The 24,125-nt window shown below is 38.2% G+C and overlaps 1 pseudogene; it reads right to left on the bottom strand.

The window, feature by feature from the left end:
• Positions 1 to 5,265: 5,265 nt before the first annotated feature.
• The window catches only part of LOC128118016 (alcohol dehydrogenase class-3-like), a 100,667-nt pseudogene continuing 81,807 nt past the window's right edge, over positions 5,266 to 24,125 (bottom strand).

Here is a 24,125-nt window from a genome sequence, read left to right as displayed (position 1 = left end):
GATCCGTATACTCTGGACCCCATAAGACATACTTTTTTAAAATGGAACATATTGTAGTAATGTTGTTAGAGTCACAAGGAATTTATATGAAATAAGGGATAAGATAAAAGTACTTTGGAAATTATAATATGACTTATAAATGTAAGGTATTGTAAGTCACTTTAAAATACTTTGTAAATTAGCTGCTCCATTCTGTGTCTTTCAGTTCCTTTCTACGAACACTGTAGATTTTCTTCAGCTAAGCTGTGAGACTAAATGGGAGCTCACTGAAAGAAATCACATTTATTAGGAACCTCTAGGATGCAAACTCAGGTTTGCATATGTTTTTAATCTTCAGACACGTCCTTGAAATTAGCAAGTAAGTCTCAGGCTCAGAAGAGTCATGCAACAATTTGCATAGTTAATATAAGCCATATTTGAAAGGCCAATGAGATGGGGAAATTGGTTAGAGATCATTGCATTACACTTTGAGTCTCACCATGCCAGAAGCAGATCACTCGAAAGCTCAAACAAAGAATATTTAATCAACATTTCCTGTTATTAATTTTTTAATTAATATACATATATTAATATTGATTTGTAAACATGAGAATTCTAAAATACCAAACCAAGTCTTTTCTATTTGCTCCACACAAACACTTGCCTTTATTATTTTGAATTTTAATGATTTTCTGTGTAATAGGCACCTTCCCCATGGGCAGTTTAGTTGTTATTCTTTTGCCCTGATTACCTGGAGGAAAATATAGGATGAATGCTGAATTAATGAGTAATTATTCATCTTATGCAAGGATGCCTTTGATCATTTGAAATCAGCAGGTGACAACTTGGGTCACCACTGTATGTGTTTATCTTTCCATTTCCCTCTTAGTGTCCGCACAACCCATAATAGTCATCCCACAGATAAAAGAAGCACAGTGCTCTCCTTGATTTCACTTGAATTGTGCTACTGTCGAAGGTACCAAAGGAAGCAGCTATCTCAACAATGATGGAATAAGCTGTGATGGTTACTCTTGGGGAACTTCCAGGGGGAAAACATTTTATATAGAAAAGTTCAATATGTTTCACTAATTTTCATTTCTTTCTGTCTTTTCAAATTACTATATATTCATTTATATTATGCTTACTCAGTTTATGTATTTGATGCCTATCCCAGAGGAATTCCACAAAACATGGGCTGACACGCCCATTTTAAATGAGTAAATCTGGGTATCTCGAAGTTCATGGTTTGCTAGGGCAACCACAGAACTGAGTTGTGTAGCTGAGGTCACAGTTCAGGCCTAATGAGTTCAAACTAGTCCTCCCACCATGACATGAGATGTCTGAAAAGATAAAAAATGTATCACAGATCCTTAAAGAAAATGTGTGTGTGTGTGTGTGTGTGTGTGTGTGTGTGTGTATTTGGTTTTTTGAGACAGGGTTTCTCTGTGCAGCTTTGGAGTCTGTCCTGGAACTCACTCTGAAGCCCAGGCTGGCCTCGAACTCACAGAGATCCGCCTGCCTCTGCCTCCTGAGTGCTGGGATTAAAGGCATGCGCCATGACTGCCCGGCGTAAACATTGAAAGAACTTCTGTATTAAATAAACTATATTCTTTAGAATATCTTTACTTCTGTGATGATCCAGATCATTTATATTTTGCTTCTACTGTTGAAAAACTTTGTCATTTTATACATTAAGCTATCTCCTACCATGCTGAATTCTTACAATAAATGACTTTCTTAATTATTAAAAATGTGTTGCAAAATTTATGGGAACCAAAATTCTCATTTCCTGGGAGAGTCTTAGAACAAAGTAAAAAAAAAAAAAAAAAAAAGCCTTGTTTCTATTCTCTTGTTTAAAATAAATACAATTTCCTTTTCAGAAACCCAAATTATATGAATTTGCCCAATGTTTTAAGTAACAGAATATTATAATTGTATATCCTACAGAACATGTCTTTGGGAATTTCTTGAGTGAGAGATTTTTGTTTTTCTCATTAAGCTGTGTTGCACATAGTTTCACTAGAAGTAAATGCTTTGACTGCTCCTGACTGAGAATGCAGAATTTTATCATTGATCAAAAAAAAAAAAAAAAAAAAAACTACAATCCTTGAAAGCTGACAGATTGTTAGTAGAGTGTTGGTTTCCCAAGGGGATTTTTTTTTCTCTGCCATCCTTCCTCATTTTCTCTTTGGAAAGGGTAATGAAGTGGTTAGGAAATCCAGGCAAAGTTTTCCTTTTTGAGCCTAAGCTCCGTTAACTATGAAAACGTAGACAAAGCCCAAACAGGATAATTTCGACCTTGCCACTGAAATATGCTGTGGGTTTTACTTCTATGTGAAAGGGCTTTGCTGCCATTAACTTATCTAGAAAGAGACCTTTTCCCTGGAAGTATTGAAATGGAAAACATGACTTTGAGTAGGTTAAGAACTATTAACTACACAACTCAAAAAAAGAAAACAAGGACAGACAGGTGGGAGGAAAGAGAATGTGGAAGGGAGACCCCCACAAATTAGTTAAATCGTAGTGTCCTAACCATACCATAAGCTGTGCTGTGTGTTACAAATGCAATAGATATCTGGAAGAATCCTAAAACAAACCAGCTGCCCTTCTCTCTGCTTTCTTATTGTTTCCATAACCAAATGTCTTTGTTTAATTTCTGAGTTTAAAATGAAAACGTCCAGAACTTCGTAAGAAGAGTGTTGCCTTTTTCACCATAGCCTATGTGTAACAGCATTCTGCTTAGGAGCTGAGGTCATGCTGGCTAAAGACTTTGAAATGCACAAGTACTGCCAGTTAGCTTCCATCATCTCAAGAACTGAAAAAGCAGTTTAGGAAGAACATTGTGCTGGCCTGAGCTGATGAATAATGCCAGAAACCTGAAACATGATGCAGACATCATATGTGATGGGTCTAGTCAATCAGCATTTCACAAATGGCCAACAGTGCTATGATGCCAAATATCCGCATAATTGGGTAATTACTTTCTCCATTTTAATTTGAAATTGTGGTTTCCTTGTACAGATAATGATGATCGCCAGCTGCATTAGAACTATTAGGAGTTGACAGCAAAAATTTCTCAGTGTCCCTTGACAGAGAAAAGGATGCATATTTCCCAACATAGGATTCTGTGAAGACTGATGGTGGATGTGGGAGCACATAATACAGGAAAAGTCAAAGGGAGCTTAAATTAAGTCAAACAGGGCCCACACTGATTAAACATTAATGGTATCAAGGCTAGATAACATGAAAATACCAAAAGTACATGCTTTGCCACACAGTGAAACATCAATTTAAAGAGATTATTCACACGAGGGTTTCTCTTTTATATTAATAGCTACTTAATTGCCTTTGTGACTTGGGGAATGAATGCCCCATACAGTAGCTAAACTTTCATAAATGTCCCTAAAATTAATTTAGATGTTATGATTTTTGTTTCTGTTGAGTAATTTGTGTGAAAACATAAAATTTTAAATGCATTAAAACAAGTTTCTGCAAACATATTTAATTTTCAATTACCCAGGCCTCATCTCATAAAAATCTTATTTTTAACTCAGTAATTTTATTTTATAAGAAATGCATTAGAAATGATAGCAGATGTTGCCATTTAAATTATAACTAAGAGAATCTGTATTTTTCCCCCCAAAAAGTTCTGAGAATAACATGTTCGTCTCCTTTTAATGTATTGTAATATATTTTATCATGACTAGCATGCAGAAAGATCGGGATTTCAAGCAGTGTATTTGAACAGTGTTCATATACTATTAAAAGGCATAAGCGTCCCTGATGGGAAACTACTAAGAAAAGCATAAAGCTATGCTGGTAATGCAATGGCAGGATGTAACAGTAGAGCATCCACTCATAATAACAATGCCCAGATAGTACACTGGGCATCCTTGTCTTATGGAGAACAGAACATGGCTCAGATGAACTGTTAGGCATTTATTATCCAACACAAGGAAGTTAGAAAACCCAAACAACTGCTTGGGCTTTGGAGGAATGAATCAACATTTGAAACCATTCTGGTTACTATGGAGACCCTTGGGATCTACTGGACACTTGTATAGCATTCCTCAGAAGCCAGCTTTTGCTTCTTGCATTCATTCTACTTGAATTCATCATAATTAAGGACAAGCTTGTTTACTTTTTCAAATGCTCATGTCAGTGTCTCTGATCCTGTTCCCCTTTGTCTCTCCAGAAACCTGAATGTAGCAAAAATGAGGGTATGAATAGTTACCGTTAGTCATCATTCTGCCATTAGTTAGTCATCACCAGACTGTCACTTCATAGGCTGCTGGTATGACGAGCCTATATGGAAGGATGAAGATTTAAGTTAACCAGTGCTTTCCACTAAAGCCAAAGCACATGATGAAATGCAATGAAAAAACCAATGTGATCACATGGACCACAGACCACTAAGGCACTTAATATTACACAGGTTTTTCTTTGGTATAATGACAGAAGGTATAAGTTATATATTATTAAACTGTTATATATTATTAAACTATTAAAGAAAGTTTGGATTTTTAAGGAGGTTTTGTTTCAAGCCACATTTCATTAGTATTTAAGTAAAGTGTTATTAAAAGTACTTATATAATATTCTAGGTTACACATCTTCCTTAGGTTTATGTAGTTTCTCTCCCTGAAACCATCAGGCTTTGCTCTATCATAGATAATAAGTATTTAGAATGAGGAGTGATGAGATTCCTCCATGGGGAAAGTCTTGCAGAGCAAGTATAAGGATCTGGGTTTAAATTCCCTGTGCCTACATAAAAGTCAGGGATGTCCGTTCATGCCCATATTCTTATCACTGGGACGTGGAGACAAGAGGTTTTCTGGGTCCTGCTGGTTAACCACGGCTGAATTGGTGAGCTTCCTAATCCGTGAGAGACTCTGTCTCCAAAACAGTAAAAAGTGGAAAGTACTAGAGGACGTCATCTAATATTGAGCTCTGGCCTCCACACATATGTATACACACACACACACACACACACACACACACACACACACACACACACACACACACACAAAATAGTCAAGTTAACTTATTTCTTCTCCTTTTGCCATCTATTTTTATTAGGTTAAAATATTCTTTGATGAGCAGAAATTATTTATGTGGAGAGTTCAGAAAACCAACTTGTGACTATTTGCTTTGTCTTTGGTTACAGCCACGATTACACACATTCCTTCTAGTAGTATTGGAAGTCTAAGAGGCTGTTAGCTTGCAAATCTATCTCTCTGTTCGTATCCAATCACAGGAAAAGGTATAGGGTGGACAGTGATCTATTTTCAATGTAACATCTTTAGAACAGTTCGAATACTTTCTCCAGAATGCATCAGGTGAAAGGCTTTGTTAATTTGGTCCAAGGACTCATTGCCAGTAACGAAGTCATCAACTTTTATCTTGTTGGACAGATATTCAGACATCAGCTTTGGGATGCTCTCTACACTCTTCCATCCTCCAAAGGCAGCCCCTTTCCATGTGTGTCCTGTCACTAGGTAGAATGGACAAGTGGCGATTTATTCACCTGAAGCAGCTACGCCTACCACCACACGCCTCCACAACCTTTGTGGACAACCTCAAGGACTGCTCTCACACCCTTCACATTGCCAATACATTCGAAGAAGTAGTCCAGTCCCCCATTTGTCATTTCAATGAGTACTTACTGAAATCTTGGGGGTTAATACATTCAGAGGATCCAAATTTGTTGGCCATTGTGAATTTATCTTTATTGAAGTCGATACCCAGAATGCACCAGCCATTTTACATCCCATGGTCAGCACCAATTCCACTCCTTCTGGGACAAAGATGGAGCAGGTAGAACCAGGCTCTGCCTTGGCAGTGTTCACAGCAACACTCTAACAGGTTGAGATGCCACAACCGATAAGGCAGGCTTTATCCAAAGGGGCTGCAGGATCAATTTTAGCAATGGAGATGGAGCATACTTGGAAATGTGCCGGTTCCCACGATAGGAAAAATAGACTTCCCTTTGCAGGTAAATCTGCTAGTGCCATCTGGCATTAATCCTTACCCCTGAGTGACTCTTATCTTCTGGCAAATGTTTGTTTTAGGATTCAGACAAAAATGTAAAACGGGATGACAGTATCACTTGCCTTCAGCTTAGTAACACCCTCACCAACAGTTTCCACAATTCCAGCACCTCCATGTCCCAAGATCACTGGGAAACATCCCTCCTGATCAGCTCTACTCGGGGTAGAGGCATCAGTGTGACAAATAGCATTGGAAATGATCTTAATTCGAACTTGATGAGCCTTTGGAGGTGTTACTTCTATCTCCTCTATGGAGAGAGGCTTTCCATCCTCCCAGGTGACTGCAGCCATGCACATGATCACCTAGTTGTCCACTTTCGCAAGTTTGGGTCTGCACACCGATCGTCCACCTATTTCTTCTCCTTAAAGAATGTGTGCTACTTTAAAAGATTATCTATACATATGTATCTATCTACACACCTATTGGCTATTTAGGAACTATTATGTCTACACTCAAGGCTATACGTTTAAAATTATAGCATTCCATTTTGTGTTCTTAGCTGATTAATAACATACCTTTGTACAATATGAGAAATTCTAGAAAGCAGTAACATAAGCATTCTGTGGCATACAGATACATGCAACCATATCCAACTTTTTTACATGGGTTCTGGGAATCAAGCTCAGATCAACAGATTTGTGTAGCAAGGGCTATCCCACTGAGCTATCCCTCCAGCCCGTAATTATATGACTCTGTAAAAGTAGAAATAAAAAAGCTACACCACAATTGATGAGGACTTTATTAGATACATTCTGACACATCCTGTATTTCTTCACTCAGTCTCAAAGCATGATTATTTTATAATATTTAGGAGCAGATATTATTTGCTATGTCAACGATGGTATAATTGTAACTGATATTTTTCTTACTACTTCGTCCACCTTTTATTTGACAGTGTTGATGAAAATGATGGCAATAGTCATTCTGTGGAATCTTCAGAGTAAAGCCCATGCCGGCAACGTCTTAAAAGGCACTCAGGGAAATGAATGTTCTTAAAATGTTTACTTATAATATGAATAATAGATGAAAAGTAAATGTTGTCAGCGATTCCCAAGAAAACAAAATTCAGGGAAGACAGACACATGAAGTATTAGGGACTGGGAAACAAATCTAAATCTGAGCACTCAGGGACTTTTGTAGCTGTTTACATTACATAAAGACATATGGGAAAACTGCTAAAATTACACAAAGCAACCAACCAATGCAAAAATAAAATCCATTAAAATCACACAGGATCCGGCATAATTAAACCAAACATTTCTTTAATGAAAGAATCACTGTTGTTTTGTTCTTGTAAATTGCCAAGAAAATCCTTCCTCAGCCATCAGGAAGGGGTCACAGAACATTTCCCCCAAAGGAAAAATGGGTTACCAATGCTCATGCCCTCATCCACTTACATTCTCCTAGTGTTTGTTGTTTGTTTGTTCATTTGTTTTTTGATTTTTGAGGCAGCTCTCTCTCTTCCTGAACTGTGAAGGGGAGAACATGATCAAACTTGATGCAGAATGTCATCAGGGAAGAGCAAAAATACTTCTGTCCTGTCCTGTGTTGTGCAAACAATCCCATCTCAGAGGCCCTATGTCTCTCCGGGGAGCACTCAGTCTCTGGATAGGATTTGAAGTCCAAGACTTAGAACTATATAACTGGAAAGCTTGGCCTAAAATGATGTAAGGAGCCAGTAAAACATTCTAGTACAATATAATAAGTAGACGTATGGATACCGACAAGAGGAACTTTAAACTGGGTTGTGAGGGGTAACAAAAAGCCCACAAGAATATCGTTTGATTATGGTCTTAGGTGAATTTTCTGGAAATCAGAGAACATATGCCCAAAGTTAGTTGGCTTTGTTATGTGTTTCCACAACAACAAATCTGATCCACTACTAGCAGGACATGAGTTTTGAAGAGATTAATGGGAGATGGACATTTTAGAGCATCAACATGTTGCCTTTCTGTAGCATAATCTATAACTTCAAACTTACATTTCTCTGAAGTCTTGTCATGTTAAGATTCATCTTAAGTATCTCCAGGCAGAAACCCCTAGAAATGACCTGTTTCTGGGCTGTGTATACATTATAATAATCTTTAGGTCTGTTCTCATGTTTTACTGTCCTGATTTTTACAGCTTTATATTAAATCTTAAAATCATGCATAGCAACTCCTTGATCTTTGTTATCTCCAAACAGAAAAGTAATAGTTTCATGTATATTGTACAAGCCAGAGCTAGTCTGATTTTAAAACCAGAATGTAGTGGTTTGAGTAAGAATGGCTTCCATAGGTTCATATATTTGAATGCTTGGTCCCCAGTTAGTAGAACTGTTTGGGAAGGATTAAGAGGTGTGGCCTAGTTGAAGGATATGTGTTACTGGGGGGGGAGGGTCAAGATTTAAAAAGATTGGCACCGTTTCCAGTCTCTGTCTCTGTCTCTCTGCTCCCTCCCTCCTTCCCTCCCTCCCTCCCTCCCTCCCTCCCTCCCTCCCTCTCTGACTCATAGCTTTGTCTCACTACATAAGCTCTCAGCTCCTGTTCCAGTGCCATGCCTGCCTCCCTGCTGCCATTCTGTCCACCATAAAAGTTATGAACTCTAGCCCTCTGAAACTGTACATGTCAAGTTAACTCTTTTGTTCTATAAGTTGATTTGGTCTTGGTGTCTTATCACAGTAATAGAAAAGTAACTAAGACATGGACAATGAGCACAAAGAAAAAGTCTTACAGACTAATAACAAATAAATATGGGCACAAACTTGTTTTTATCAGCATATAAAATCTAGCAATATATAAAGAGACTAGTACATTTGACTAAGTAGATTTTATTTTCTGATGAACTCAAATTTGTTTTGGCAAGTCTAAAAACTTTTCAATTTCTTGTAAGGTTTAAAATAAACTTTTTTTTTTTTCAAGTTTTTTTTTTTTTATTAATTTATTTTGCAATACAATTCAGTTCTACATATCAGCCATGGATTCCCTTGTTCTCCCCCCTCCCGTCCCCCTCACCTTCCCCCCAACCCCCCCCCCCATTCCCATCTCCTCCAGGGCAAAGCCTTCCCCGCAGACTGAGGTCAACCTGGTAGACTCAGTCCAGGTAGGTCTAGTCCCCTCCTCCCAGGCCGAGCCAAACAATCCTGCATAGGCCCCAGGTTTCAAACAGCCAACTCATGCAATGAGCACAAGATCTGGTCCCACTGCCTGGATGCCTCCCAAACAGATCAAGCCAATCAACTGTCTCATCCATTCAGAGGGCCTGATCCAGTGGGGACCCCTCAGCCATTGGTTCATAGTTCATGTGTTTCCATTCATTTGGCTATTTGTCCCTGTGCTTTATCCAACCTTGGTCTCAACAATTCTCGCTCATATAAACCCTCCTCATTCTCGCTAATTGGACTCCCAGAGATCCACCCGGGGCCTAGTCATGGATCTCTGCATCCAGATCCCTCAGTAGTTGGATGAGGTTTCTAGCACAACAATTAGGGTGTTTGGCCATCCCATCACCAGAGTAGGTCAGTTCGGGCTGTCTCTCGACCACTGCCAGCAGTCTGTTGTGTGGGTATCTTTGTGGATTTCTGTGGGCCTCTCTAGCACTTTGCTTCTTCCTATTCTCATGTGGTCTTTATTTACCATGGTCTCCTATTCCTTGTTCTCCCTCTCTGTTGTTGATCCAGCTGGGATCTCCCACTCCCCCAAGCTCTCTTTCCCTCAACCCTCGCCTTTCATTACCGCCACTCATGTCCAGGCTGTTCATGTAGATCTCATTCCATTTCTCTGTCATTGGGTGATCCCTGTGTCTTTCTTGGGGTCCTGTTTTCCAGGTAGCCTCCCTGGTGATGTGAGTAGCAGACAAGTCATCCTTGTTTCATGTCTAGTATCTTGCTATGAGTGAGTACATACCATGTTTGTCTTTCTGAGTCTGGGTTACCTCACTCAGGATGATTTTTTCTAGATCCATCCATTTGTCTGTAAACCTCATGATGCCATTGTTTTTCTCTGCTGAGTAGTATTCCATTGTGTATATGTACCACATTTTGTTTATCCATTCTTCAGTTGAAGGGCATCTGGGTTGTTTCCATGTTCTGGCTATTACAAACAATGCTGATATGAACATAACTGAACAAGTGCTCTTATGGTGTGGTTGAGCATTTCTTGGGTATATGCCCAAGAGTGGTATAGCTGGATCTTGGGGGAGATTGATTCCCAATTTTCTAAGAAAGCGCCATATTGATTTCCAAAGTGGTTGTACAAGCTTGCATTCCCACCAGCAGTGGAGGAGAGTTCCCCTAGCTCCACATCCTCTCCAGCATAAGGTGTCTTCAGTGTTTTTGATCTTAGCCATTCTGACAGGCGTAAGGTGGTATCTCAGAGTTGTTTTGATTTGCATTTCCCTGATGATTAGGGATGTTGAGCAGTTCCTTAAATGTCTTTCGGCCATTTGAGTTTCCTCTGTTGAGAATTCTCTGTTTAACTCTATAGCCCATTTCTTAATTGGACTGTTGGGCATTTTGATGTCTAATTTCTTGAATTCCTTATATATTCTGGATATCAGTCCTCTGTCAGATGTGGGGTTGGTGAAGATCTTTTCCAATTCTGTAGGCTGTCGCTTTGCCTTGTTGACCGTATCCTTTGCTCTACAAAAGCTTCTCAGTTTCAAGAGGTCCCATTGATTGATTGATTGTCTCAGAGTCTGTGCTACTGGTGTTCTATTTAGGAAGTAGTCTCCTATGCCAATGCGTTCAAGACTACTTCCTACTTTCTCTTCTAGCAGGTTCAGAGTAGCTGGGTTTATGTTGAGGTCCTTGATCCACTTGGACTTAAGTTTTGTGCACGGTGATAGATATGGATCTATTTGCAGCCTTCTACATGTTGATATCCAGTTTTGCCAGCACCATTTGTTGAAGATGCTTTCTTTTTTCCATTGTGCACTTTTGGCTTCTTTGTCAAAAATTATATGTTCATAGGTGTGTGGATTAATGTCAGGGTCTTCAATTCGATTCCATTGGTCCACATGTCGGTTTTTATGCCAGTACCAAGCTGTTTTTATTACTGTAGCTCTATAGTAGAGCTTGAAGTCAGGGATCGTGATGCCTCCAGAAGTTGTGTTATTGTACAGGATTCCTTTGGCTATCCTGGGTTTTTTGTTTTTCCATATGAAGTTGAGTATTATTTTTTCCAGGTCTGTGAAGAATTGTGTTGGTATTTTGATGGGGATTGCATTGAATCTGTAGATTGCTTTTGGTAGGATTGTCATTTTTACTATGTTAGTCCTGCCTATCCATGAGCATGGGAGATCTTTCCATTTTCTGACATCTTCTTCAATTTCTTTTTTCAGGGACTTAAAGTTCTTGTCATATAGGTCCTTCACTTGCTTGGTTAGTGTTACCCCAAGGTATTTTATGTCATTTGTGGCTATAGTAAAGGGTGATGTATCTCTGATTTCCTTCTCCATTTCTTTGTCCATTGTATATAGGAGGGCTACTGATTTTTTTGAGTTGATCTTGTATCCTGCTATGTTGCTGAAGGTGTTTATAAGCTGTATCAGTTCCTTGGTGGAATCTTTGGGGTCGCTCAAGTATACTATCATGTCATCTGCAAATAGGGAAAGCTTGACTTCTTCCTTTCCAATTTGTATCCCCTTAATCTCCTTATGTTGTCTTATTGCTCTGGCTAGAACTTCAAGTACTATATTGAATAAGTATGGGGAGAGTGGACAGCCTTGCCTCGTTCCTGATTTTAGTGGAATTGCTTTGAGTTTCTCTCCATTTAATTTGATGTTGGCTGTTGGCTTGCTGTAAATTGCCTTTATTATGTTTAGGTATGTTCCCTGTATTCCTGATCGCTCCAATACCTTTATCATGAAGGGGTGTTGGATTTTGTCAAATGCCTTTTCTGCATCCAGTGAGATGATCATATGGTTTTTTTCTTTGAGTTTGTTTATATGGTGTATTACATTGACGGACTTTCGTATGTTGAACCACCCTTGCATCCCTGGAATGAATCCTACTTGATCATGGTGGATAATTGTTTTGATGTGTTCTTGGAGTCTGTTTGCCAGTATTTTATTGAGTATTTTTGCATCAATGTTCATGAGGGAGATCGGTCTGTAGTTCTCTTTCTTTGTTGTATCCTTGTTTGGTTTAGGAATTAGGGTAATTGTAGCCTCGTAGAAGGAGTTTGGTAATGTTCCTTCTGTTTCTATTGTGTGGAACAATTTAGAGAGTATTGGCATTAACTCTTCTTTGAAGATCTGGTAGAATTCTGCGCTGAAACCATCTGGTCCTGGGCTTTTTTTGGTTGGGAGACTTTTAATGACTGTTTCTATTTCGTTAGGGGTTATTGGACTATTTAAATAGTTTATCTGGTCTTGATTTAACTTAGGTATGTGGTACCTATCCAGAAAGTTATCCATTTCTTTTAGGTTTTCCAGTTTTGTCGAATAGAGGTTTTTGAAGTATGACCTGATAATTCTCTGGATTTCCTCAATGTCTGTTGTTATGTCCCCCTTTTCATTTCTGATTTTGTTGATTTGGATGCTCTCTCTCTGTCTTTTGGTTAGTTTGGATAAGGGCTTGTCTATCTTGTTGATTTTCTCAAAGAACCAACTCTTTGTTTCATTAATTTTTTGTATTGTTCTCTTTGTTTCTATTTTATTGATTTCAGCTCTCACTTTGATAATTTCCTGGCGTCTATTTTTCCTGGGAGACTGTGCTTCTTCTTGTTCTAGAGCTTTCAGGTATGCTGTTAAGTCTCTAGTGTGAGATTTCTCCAACTTATTTATGTGGGCATTTAGTGCTATGAATTTCCCTCTTAGTACTGCTTTCATAGTGTCCCATAAATTTGGATATGTGGTGTCTTCATTTTCATTGATCTCTAGGAAGTCTTTAATTTCTTTCTTTATTTCTTCCTTAACCCATTGGTGATTCAGTTGGGTATTATTCAGTTTCCATGAGATTGCAGGTTTTCTGTAGTTTTTGTTGTTGTTGAAATCCAACTTTAGACCATGGTGGTCTGATAGAACACAGGAGGTTATTCCAATTGTTTTGTATCTGTTTAGATTTGCTTTGTGGCCAAGTATGTGGTCAATTTTAGAGAAGGTTCCATGGGGTGCTGAGAAGAAGGTATATTCTTTTTTGTTAGGATGGAATGTTCTGTAGATATCGATTAAGTCCATTTGAGTCATGACATCAGTTAAGTCCTTTATTTCTCTGTTAAGTTTCAATTTGGGAGATCTGTCCAGTGGTGAAAGTGGGGTGTTGAGGTCTCCCACTATTAATGTGTGGGGTTTTATATGTGATTTAAGCTTTAGTAATGTTTCTTTTACATATGTGGGTGCCCTTGTGTTTGGGGCATAAATATTCAGAATTGAGACTTCATCTTGGTGGATCTTTCCTGTGATGAGTATGTAATGCCCTTCTTGATCTCTTTTGATTGATTTTAGTTTGAAGTCTATTTTGCTGGATATCAGGATGGCTACACCTGCTTGTTTCTTAAGACCGTTTGATTGGAAAGTCTTTTCCCAGCCTTTTATTTTTAGGTAGTGTCTATCTTTGAATTTGAGATGTGTTTCTTGTATGCAGCAGAAAGATGGGTCCTGCTTTCGTATCCATTCTGTAAGCCTATGTCTTTTTATAGGTGAATTAAGTCCATTGATATTGAGGGAAATTAATGACCAGTGATTGTTCATTCCTGTTATTTTTTGGTGGTGATGTGTGGGTACTTCTATACGTTGGGGTTTACTGCTGTGGCTTTATCTGTTGCCTGTGTTTTCGAGGGTGTATCTGACTTCCTTAGATTGGAATTTTCCTTCTAGTGCTTTCTGTAGGGCTGGGTTTGTGGATAAGTATTGTTTAAATCTGGCTTTGTCATGGAATGTCTTGTTCACTCCATCTATGGTGATTGAAAGTTTTGCTGGGTATATTAGTCTAGGTTGACATCCATGGTCTCTTACTGTCTGCATTACATCTGTCCAGGTTCTTCTGGCTTTCAAAGTCTCCATTGAGAAATCGGGTGTTATTCTGATGGGTTTGCCTTTATATGTCACTTGGCCTTTTTCCTTTGCTGCTCTTAATATTCTTTCTTTATTCTGTACGTTTAGTTGTTTAACTATTATGTGGCGAGGGGACTTTTTTTGGGGGTCTAGTCTGTTTGGTGTTCTATAAGCTTCTTGTATCTTCATAGGCATTTCCTTCTTTAAGTTGGGAAAGTTTTCTTCTATGATCTTGTTGAATATATTTTCTGTGCCCTTGAGTTGGTATTCTTCTCCTTCTTCGACCCCTATTATTCTTAGGTTTGGTCTTTTCATGGTGTCCCAAATTTCTTGGACATTTTGGTTCATGACTTTGTTGGTTTTAGTGTTTTCTTTGACTGATGAATGTATTTCTTCTACTGTATCTTCAACGCTAGAGATCCTCTCTTCCATCTCTTGCATTCTGTTGATTATACTTGCATCTGAAGTTCCCAATCGTTTTCTCAGATTTTCTATTTCCAGCATTCCCTCTGTTTGTGTCTTCTTCATTTTTTCTATTTCCCTTTTCAGGTCTTGGACTGTTTCCTTCATTTGTTTCATTGATTTTTCTTGATTTTCTCTCAGTATTTTATTGTTTTCTTCCAGGACTTTATTGATTTCTTCTAATTTGTTTGCCCTTTCCTCTAGTTGTTTGCAGCGTTCTTCACATTTTTTTGTCTTTTCCTCTACGCAAGCCTCTAGCTTCTTCATGATGTCATTCATAAGGCTGTTTTCTTCTGCTTCTTCCAATTTCTGATGTTCAGGTCTAGGTGTTGGAGGAGGGCTAGGGCCAGGTGATGCTGTATTGCTATTCATTTTGTTGTATATATTTCTGCCTTGACGTCTGCCCATCTCCTTGTAGTTCGTTCTTGGCCTTATCCGCACACTTGGTTCAGACAGACCAGTGTTCCAAAAGGGAAGTCAGTGTTCCAAAAGGGAAGTCCGGAGCAAGATGGGAGCTGGGGACCGGCCTCTGAGTCTCAGAAAGAGGCTTGGGGCTCAGGCGGATGGGCGTGGGGGCAGGGCGTGGAGACTGCAGGGTCTGCCAGGGGTCTTGGAGAAGGGGATCCTTCCCGGTGGGGCTAGCAGGGAACCTGCCTGGTGGCCAGAACCTGGGGCCGACTTGGGCAGGTCTTCCCTGGAGTGGCTGGTGCCCAGGGATGGGGTCTGGGGCAAGGAAGGGTACTCACGAGTGTTCCAAAAGGGACGTCCAGAGCAAGATGGGAGCTGGGGGCCGGCCTCTAAGTCTCAGGAAGAGGCTTGGGGCTCAGGCGGATGGGCGTGGGGGCAGGGCGTGGAGACTGCAGGGTCTGCCAGGGGTCTTGGAGAAGGGGATCCTTCCCGGTGCGGCTAGCAGGGAACCTGCCAGTATTCCAAAAGGGAAGTCCGGAGCAAGATGGGAGCTGGGGCTAAAATAAACTTTTTTAAACTTCAACAAATTCCTGCCAGGATTTTGATTGGAATTAGATTCAATATGATGATCAAATTAGGGCAAATGCTGCCTAAACAATAATGAGTTGCTTAACTCATGAAGACATATTATATTTTTCATTGATCATTTGTTTATTAGTTCATGTTTGATTCTTCTCTGCAATGTGTTAAACTTTAAAATAGTGCATGATCTGAAAATTTAACCATGGATATTTCACATAAATAGATGCTCTTGTAGATGGTGGTGTCATTATATGTATACTAATATTTTATGTATTTTTACTTATTATATTTTGTTGTTTTTATTTTTTAATTTTCATTGCCTGTATAAAAACAGAGCAGAAGTAACAAAGGCCAACTCTTAAAGTAGATATCATATTTAACAAATACTTCACTCAAAAAAGATTCTTAGGTACTAAATAAGCTTATGCAAAGATGTTCAACATGATTTTTAGCCATTAGGGAAATGAAGTCATTAAAACTGCAGTATAATTCCACCTTTCATCTGTTACTGAAGCTACTATTTATATGAAATGCTAATAATCCAATATTTTTGGTAACAGAATACTTAGAATTCATATATATATATATATATATATATATATATGTCAAAACTGCATATTCATTGAAGAAAACTACTCAATAGGTTTTTATATATTTAATCATCCATTTACATATCATCTATGAAGCTCATTGCTAGGTTTTTGTCAAACTGAAGTATAGCTTACATTTATACAAAAATCTGTACATGAACATCTATAGCAGCTTGATTATAATTGCCAAGGATGGCACATAAGGGGATTTTTTCAGTGATGAGTTTTCATCATCACTAAAATACCTGGCATCTTGGTTATGCTGGTAATTACCTGAGTGAACAATTTTGTCAAATATCATTAAAATGTATATTTAAGATGGAAAAGTTTCTTCTATGGTAACTATACCTCAATAGACTTCACTTAGAAATGCTGTAGTCATTTGTAAAATTACTACGAGGAAGGTGATTTTTAAGAGGGGCTGGAAAGCTTTGCCTGAAGAAGGAAAATAGAATTATTAAAATCCACAAGGACTTTGATTTCCCAGGATTCAGTTTAATGAACAATGCTGTGTTGATCACGGCTTCAAGAGCACTTGCGTTACTTTATCTCTTGTTTTTTCCATCCATACTTTCAAAAAGATTGAATTTCCTGCCTCCAAGAGAGGGAAAGAAAAGCTATGGAGAAAAACAAGAATGACGCATCACTCCTCACAGGGTTCATTCATATCTTTTATGGAACAAATTGCGTTTTCAAGATGCGAGCATTTCTTAAGTTTTATTTGGAAAGTTATTACCTGATGAATGATTCTTGTTCAAGAGTACCTTATCTTGACAAAGCTCTCTTTAAGTCACATCTATCTATTTCTTCTGAACAAAACACTGGCTCTCACTACAGAACAAATAACATCACAGTATTCTAGAACTCTGTGGAGTGGGGGGGGGGGAGAAAATTGTCTTATTTTAAATAACAAGTCATTTTATAGACAGAAGCTAGTGAAGCAACTGTAAATGATACATGGAATGCCTTTCACCCAGCATATATGCACCTACCAAAAATTAGTTTCAATGTCTATCATCTCTGTAATTCTGACATGTAAAAGACATTATTATCTTAATGTCATTATTATCTTAAATATCATGAGTTTCATAAAGATGATGAATGTGAAGACATAGATATTTAAGGAATAACTCAAATAAAAAACACTGGTGAAGATTATCATAATGCCGTGTGTGTGTGTGTGTGTGTGTGTGTGTGTGTATTATATATATATATAGTTATATAGTTATATAGTTATATCTGCCCTCATTGGTTTCAAAATACATAAAATCATTCCCAGTCTATGAAATGTTTAGGAATAAGTTTGCATTATTATTCAAGTCTTTATTTAATTTGCTTATTTATAGATTTTCCTTATTAAAGGCACCTTAGGACTCAGAAGGAAAAGGGAGGGGTACAATTTTAAAGACCGCAGGACCAGAACCCTCTGAGCTGTGTCAAGTTACAAACAGCCATTCTTCACAGGGTAACCACAAAAGGAAAAATGGAATTCCTCACCAGATGGTGAGATCTGACAACAAAATGCTGTTAAAATTGTTTTCTAATATATATCAAAGATGATCTAGATCAGGTAGGTACAGGTGAAGGTACAGATACAGAAGTAAAGGATTACCAAGAAACATGAAAGACTTTCCTCTAAAATTTTAGAGTTAATAAGTAAATATCATGAATTTGAAGCAAGAAAGGTATGTGACGTAGGCTTCACATACAAATATGAAAACAAAAACTTATATTTTCATCAACTATAACATAATTTATCATTTTATTCATAGGGGGAAACTATGAATGTTTTGAACATTTTAAATCTGTATTACTTTTTTAATGTGTGTTACAATTTTAAAAACTCAAAAGAAAAATAAAATTTCAAGAACTTAGTGAAAATTGTATTATTTGCTAAGAGGGAATATAGCAGGAATAATAAACACAAATGCACAGAGGGGCAAATTATTTCAAGGAGTAAGAGAAATGAGTTGTGTAAGTAATCATGTGGTGGCCTGGTTTTTAACTCACTAGAAATAACAAAGTATACTGTTCTTTCTAAATTCTACAGAATCTACAATCTCTACTTTAGGGTGTGTGTATGTGAGAGAGAGAGAGAGAGAGAGAGAGAGAGAGAGAGAGAGAGAGAGAGAGATTGAATTTAATTGTCATTACTTCCATACATGACTGTGACGTATTTACTGGAACATGGGCAACTCATCAGCCGCTATATCACTAAAAATGATGATATCTCCTTCCTCCTAGCACCCATTAACTGCCCCTCAGTGAAGGGCAGGTTCTTACGAGCCACTCTCCCTACATAATGAATGGTGACTGGTCCAACCTTGTGCAGGTCTTGTACAAGTAACCACTGCTGCAGTTATCTTTTGATGTTACCATGTTCTCAGCACTCCTTCCCAATCTCTCTTCCCTAATGTTCCTTGAGCCTTGGAAGAGGTGGGCTAGAATTTGTAACAACAAAGTAGAAACTCATTCCTCATTATTTAAAATAATATTAAAGTTTATTAACACAAAGTATTAGAAGATGTTTCATGTAAAAGACTAAAGTTTCCCTTGAAAATAAAAAAAAATGACACAAATATCCATTTGACTAGCACAGATTGGGTGTCATCCACTCTAAATATCAGACCTTCTCCAACTTTCTTGTCATGTATCACATGTATTTTTCCTTGGTATGTTTGATAGAGTATTTATAGGAAGAGTTCACAGGCTTCAACTCCAATCAGACGTGAAGGTAGCAACCTTTAATGTAGCTTTTTCTAAATCTCATTAACATGACAACTATTAACAATTTAAAACATACCAAAAAAAAATCTAGGCTTTAATCTCAGCACCTGAAAAGAACTGACATTACAATTCTGCCGGAAAGGTCTGGAGGAACAGCTTAGCTTCAGATCACAGGACAATATGAACAAAAGTAGTCTACATCTATACTATTAAATATTGGATACCTGAGGCCAGAGAGTTAGCTTAATGGTAGAGCACTTGCCTGACAAGCATGAAGTCTAGGGTTTAGTCTCCAGCATCACAGACAAAGTTGGTCAATTGCTCTTAGCTCTGACCTCTTGGCTTTCTTCTTTGCATTGGTTCTGTGTTTCTTATTTAATAAGACGGTTGGTTACATCTACATAAAAGTAACATTGTACAGACTGAATTGGGTTGTATTTATATGTTTGGGAATACACACACACAAAAAAAAAAAAAAAACACGAAACAACAACAACAACAATTAAGCAATTGGGGCCATGAATTTGAAAGTGAGGAAGGAGGGTTTGGAGGGAGGAAAAGGAAAGGGGGAAATGATATAATTATATTTTAATCTCAAAACTTAAATTGTTAAATGTTGGAATTTGTTCCTTTCACATATTTAAAGTTCTCTTATGAAGCTTTGCACAGTCCCTCAATGTGTAGCCTGCCATACTGCCATCATTTTCCCATAGTCAGAAATGAAAAGTCCATGTTTAACAGCTGTAGATTCTGAGATACATGCAATCTCCAACAGCTGAATTCTGTAACATGAAGTGAAACAAAGTCCTGACCGCAATTCAAGTTCTTGCCCCATCAAAATCAGCTTCCTCCGTGTTTGCTGCAGCTTCCTCCGTGTTTGCTGCAAAGCCTGGAGAACAGAATGCTATGATTTTCACGGTGTCGTTTATTCTGTTGCCTCAGGACAAGTGAGAGTCTGCTACTGAAAGCTCTTTGAAGTAGAAGTGCTAAAGATAAAAGCGTAATAGGCAAACGGAAGTAGACACTGCACAACTCTGAAAAATAAGTGTCAGGCATATAGACAGAAAACAGAAGCAAGGTCAAATTACACAGGAGCCAGCAGCAAATGTATGCCAACGAAAATGCTTTGAACTGGAGTCTAAATAAAACTAGTTAATAAGTACGACTACAGAAATGATAATGATGGAACAGTGTCTAGAAAATGTTCAAGGAAATCAAACCACCCTGTGTCTGAAATAAAAGGGAGACAAGAAAAAAAATCTCTGGAATTCAAGAGTAGAAACAGAAACTATACAAAATCTGAAGAAGTGGATAGGAAATCCATTCAAAAGCCGGAAGGACCAAAATATTTTTCTAACAAAAAAAAATAAGAAAATGCTACAGTGATTTTAAAAACCTGGAAATATTTGCAATAATAAAAGCATAAATAGTTTAATATGGAAAAAAAGAATGAATATAAAATAGGCAAATTTCAAATAATTTGTTGACTCAGAGTAAGGTCTGTACCTCCAAACAGAATTGACTTTTAGATTATTTTTAAAAACAGATTTATTTTTCTAATGTACTCTATCCGCTCTGGCTCTTACACTCTTTCTGCCTCCATTTCCATGGCGTTTCCAGAGCTCTGAGGGAAGATATTTGATGGAGACATCTCATTTAGAGATGAGGGTTCCAAGGTCTCTCTCTCTCTCTCTCTCTCTCTCTCTCTCTCTCTCTCTCTCTCTCTCTCTCTCTGTGTGTGTGTGTGTGTGTGTGTGTGTGTGTGTGTGTGTGTGTGTGTGTGTGTAACGTCTTTCTGTGGGTCTCTTTATTTGTTCCTATCTGCTGCAGGAGGAAGCTTCTCTGATGATGGTTGAATAAGACACCGGTTTATGAGTATAGCAGAATATTAAGAATCATTTTATCACTACTTTTTTTTAGGACCAGCATTTGGGCCCTCTAAATCAAGTGGGCAAAGTTCATTGGAACACACAGAGACTGAGGCAGCAAACACAGGAGCTGAAGAGGTCTGTACCAGCTCCTCCACACATACCTCATGGCTTCCAGTTTAGTGCTGTATGGGATTTCTGAGTGTGAGAATGACTGAGTCTCTGACCCTGGTGCCTTCCCTCGGTCTTTTTCTTCTGTAGGATTGCCTTGTCCAACTTCAACGTGATGGTTTTGTTTTATCGTATTAGACTTTATGTTGCTTTGCTTTGTTGTGATCTCTTAGAAGCCTGTTCTTTTCCAAGAGACAGGAGGGGAGTGGATCCTGGTGGGAGGGAAGGTGGGGTGCAATTGGAAGGAATAGAGAGAGGAGAAACTGTAATCAGGACACATTGTATGAGAAAAGAATTTATTTTCAATAAAAGGGGGAATTTTTTTATTTTTTTCTTTATTAAGACATTTTTAAATTAATTTTATATACCAACCACAAATCCCCCTCTCATCCCTCCTCCCACTCCCCCACAGCCTCCTCCCCCAACCCAGCCCCCATCCCCTCCTCCAAAAAGGTAAGGCCTCCCATTTATTTTTGTTTTCTGTGTATGGGTTTTCTGTTTGCATGTGCCTGTGTACCACATGTGTGCAGTGCCCACAGAGGCCAAAGAGGGTGTCAGATTCCACAGAACTGGAGCCTGTGGGTGCAGTAATGCCAACCCAGGTCCTCTCAAAGAGCATCCAGTGTTCTCAACCACTAAGCCATCTCTCTAAGTCCCTGATTTTCAGATTTTAAGCACAGACCAAAATTCATACTCAGAATGTCTGGCAAAATTTTTGAACTACAAAGTTTAAGTTCACTAACAAAATCTTAGCATTAAAAAAATGCAGTTATCAAAATGTGATTATTATCAACATATCATGATGTTACTGGTATTGTCTGTGCAGTTCTGGATGAAAATACACAAGGGGGAAATGATTATATAAATTTTTGTTAATGTTTGTATTTTTTCTTTTATTACATTTTTTATCATGAAGGATTTAGTTTCATTTTAATGCTTTAGTTAAAATAGAAGTATATCACTTTCCCCCTCTCTTTCCTCCCTCCAGCACCCCCAGATACCCCCCCACTCAACCTCTCCCATGCTCCACCTCTCAAGCTGATAACCTTTTTTTCTTTATTTTTACATATGTAAGTGTGTGTACAAATATGTAATGCAACCTGTGAAGTCTACTTTTGTTGTTTGTATGTATGTGGTTTCATGGCTGATCACCCTTCATTGGGGGTGATCCAATAAGGGGAAGGGGCTAATTCTCCTTCTTCAAGCATCTATTACTTGCCTATAGTTCTATGTGCATGGATGGGACCCCACAAACATTACTTCTCCCCTTTCCTTTCCTCTGGTCAAATCCTCCCATGTGCCCCCTCACTCCCTCTCAAATTGTTATTCTTTTATAATTATTATTGTCACATATATATTTATAAACATGTAAAAAACCAACCTACTGAATCAATTTAGTGTGGTTTTGTATGTATATGATGTATATGATTTTTATGTATATGATTTCAGGCCTGGCCACTTTGTACTGGATAACCAATTAGAGGTTTCATCCCTGGAAGTGACTCATTTTCTCTCTCTCAGTAGTCATTTAGTTGCCCATAGTGCTTTGTCTAGTGGTTGGACCCTGTGAGATTTCTCTGCATTTGTATGTCTAGTCTCATTATGTGTTCAGGTCTTATTTAAGCACCATGTTGTTGAAATATCATGGGTGTAGCTTCCATGACATTTCTAGGAGACAAGATCTCAGAGCAGACTCCCTGGTCCTCTGGGTCTTACAATGTTTCCACCTTCTATTCCAAAGTGTTCCCTGAATCTTAGGTACAATCTTGTGTTGTAGGTGTATCCTTGGGGCTGGACTCTACAGGATCCATCAATCTCTGCATCATGACCTCTTGTGGTTTTTTCTGTAAAGATAAAGAGAAGCTTCTTTGTTGAGAGCTTTGGTGAGAACTATAATTATCTGTGGGTATAAGGTTAAGTTTTAGAATGTGGTTAAGGATTGCGCTAGTTTAGTAAAGTGATAGTAGTAGATTCTCTTCTAAGATCCAAGACCTCACTAGTCTCAGATAGTTGGATATGTTTCTAGTCTAGGCATCATTTCCCTCCTGTGGAGTGAGCCTTAAGTCTAATTTAAACAGCTGTTGGTTACCACCAAGATGTAAGTGCCACTACTTAACCTTTAGAGGTGTTTTGTCATGCTGGTCATTGCTATAATTTATTGGCATAACAGTTGGGTAGGACTACTGATTGCTTCCCTCCCTCAGCAGCATACATAGTACTTTCAGGGACTATAAAAGCTGGACTGCAGTAAAGAGACTTTCAGGTTATCTCCAGGTCAAATCATCTGAGTCCTGTGTCCAATGTGTGCAGTGTCTTCATGTAAGGACTTACCTTCGACCTCTGAGCGGCAACCAAGGGGCAACAGCATCAGCCTATATTGTTTTGGTACCCCTTTGGACTAGTCTGATCAATGAATTAAAGTGGAGGCTTCTCATGCCTGGTATTGAAGTTTTTGTTATACTGTATATGCCTCTTGTGGGACGCATTGTCAGGCCCTGATGTAACTTCACTTAATACTTAATACACATATGTGTACTTTTTATTATGTTAGGTAAATATGAAATGGCGTGATTCCTTAAGACACTATCAAACATCCTCAGTGCTATTTCTTCCCTCTTCCCTTCCTCTCATTCTGTATTGGACTCCCTCCCCCTCACAACTTTGTTTTTTTAAAGTTGCAACTGGAGATGTTCATAACCAGTTCCAATGTAAGAAGATACAGGTTTAACGTAAATACATTTCATTTATTATTTTAAGTAAAAGTGCTTGAAGGCATTGCTCAAAGACTCAGAGTTCCCTGGCAACATAAATATTTGCTCCAATTGTAGACAGTGTTTTGCAGTATATGGTATAACAGAAGACTGCCCGAGCATAGAAAGGTTACTGGTGTTTTGCTATTGATCTCTAGTCTCATGAAATAGCTGAATTTTATTTTAGCAGTTCTAATATGCTCTTAATAGATCATACTGGCTACTGTTTGTGGACAATCATATCACCTGCAAACAACAGTATTTTATTTTGTGCTTCTGAGTTTTTGCCACTTAATTCTATTTTCATCCTGATGACATTGACTGTAAGTTATTGCTGTCATACAAATTTGTTTCAGAAACATGTTTACAGTCTTCGGTGTCTGAATCTATAGACTCAATTGATTTCACTGCTCAACTCTGGTCCTTGAGAATTTGGTTTCTAAAAATTCAGGTTTGGGTTCATTCGAAAATCAATGGAGGTAAATATAAGAACATTTTGGTCTGTTCGTTTACTGTTTTATAAAGGAAGGTACATTTTGGAACTCTTTTCCAATATTGGCTTATT

This window comes from Peromyscus californicus, unplaced genomic scaffold (assembly GCF_007827085.1).
Source record: "Peromyscus californicus insignis strain IS unplaced genomic scaffold, ASM782708v3 Scaffold_21__1_contigs__length_65335640, whole genome shotgun sequence".
Classification (NCBI taxonomy): Eukaryota; Metazoa; Chordata; class Mammalia; order Rodentia; family Cricetidae; genus Peromyscus; species Peromyscus californicus.
The sequence above is the reverse complement of the archived record's forward strand: the minus strand, read 5'-3'. Positions and strand labels throughout refer to the sequence as shown.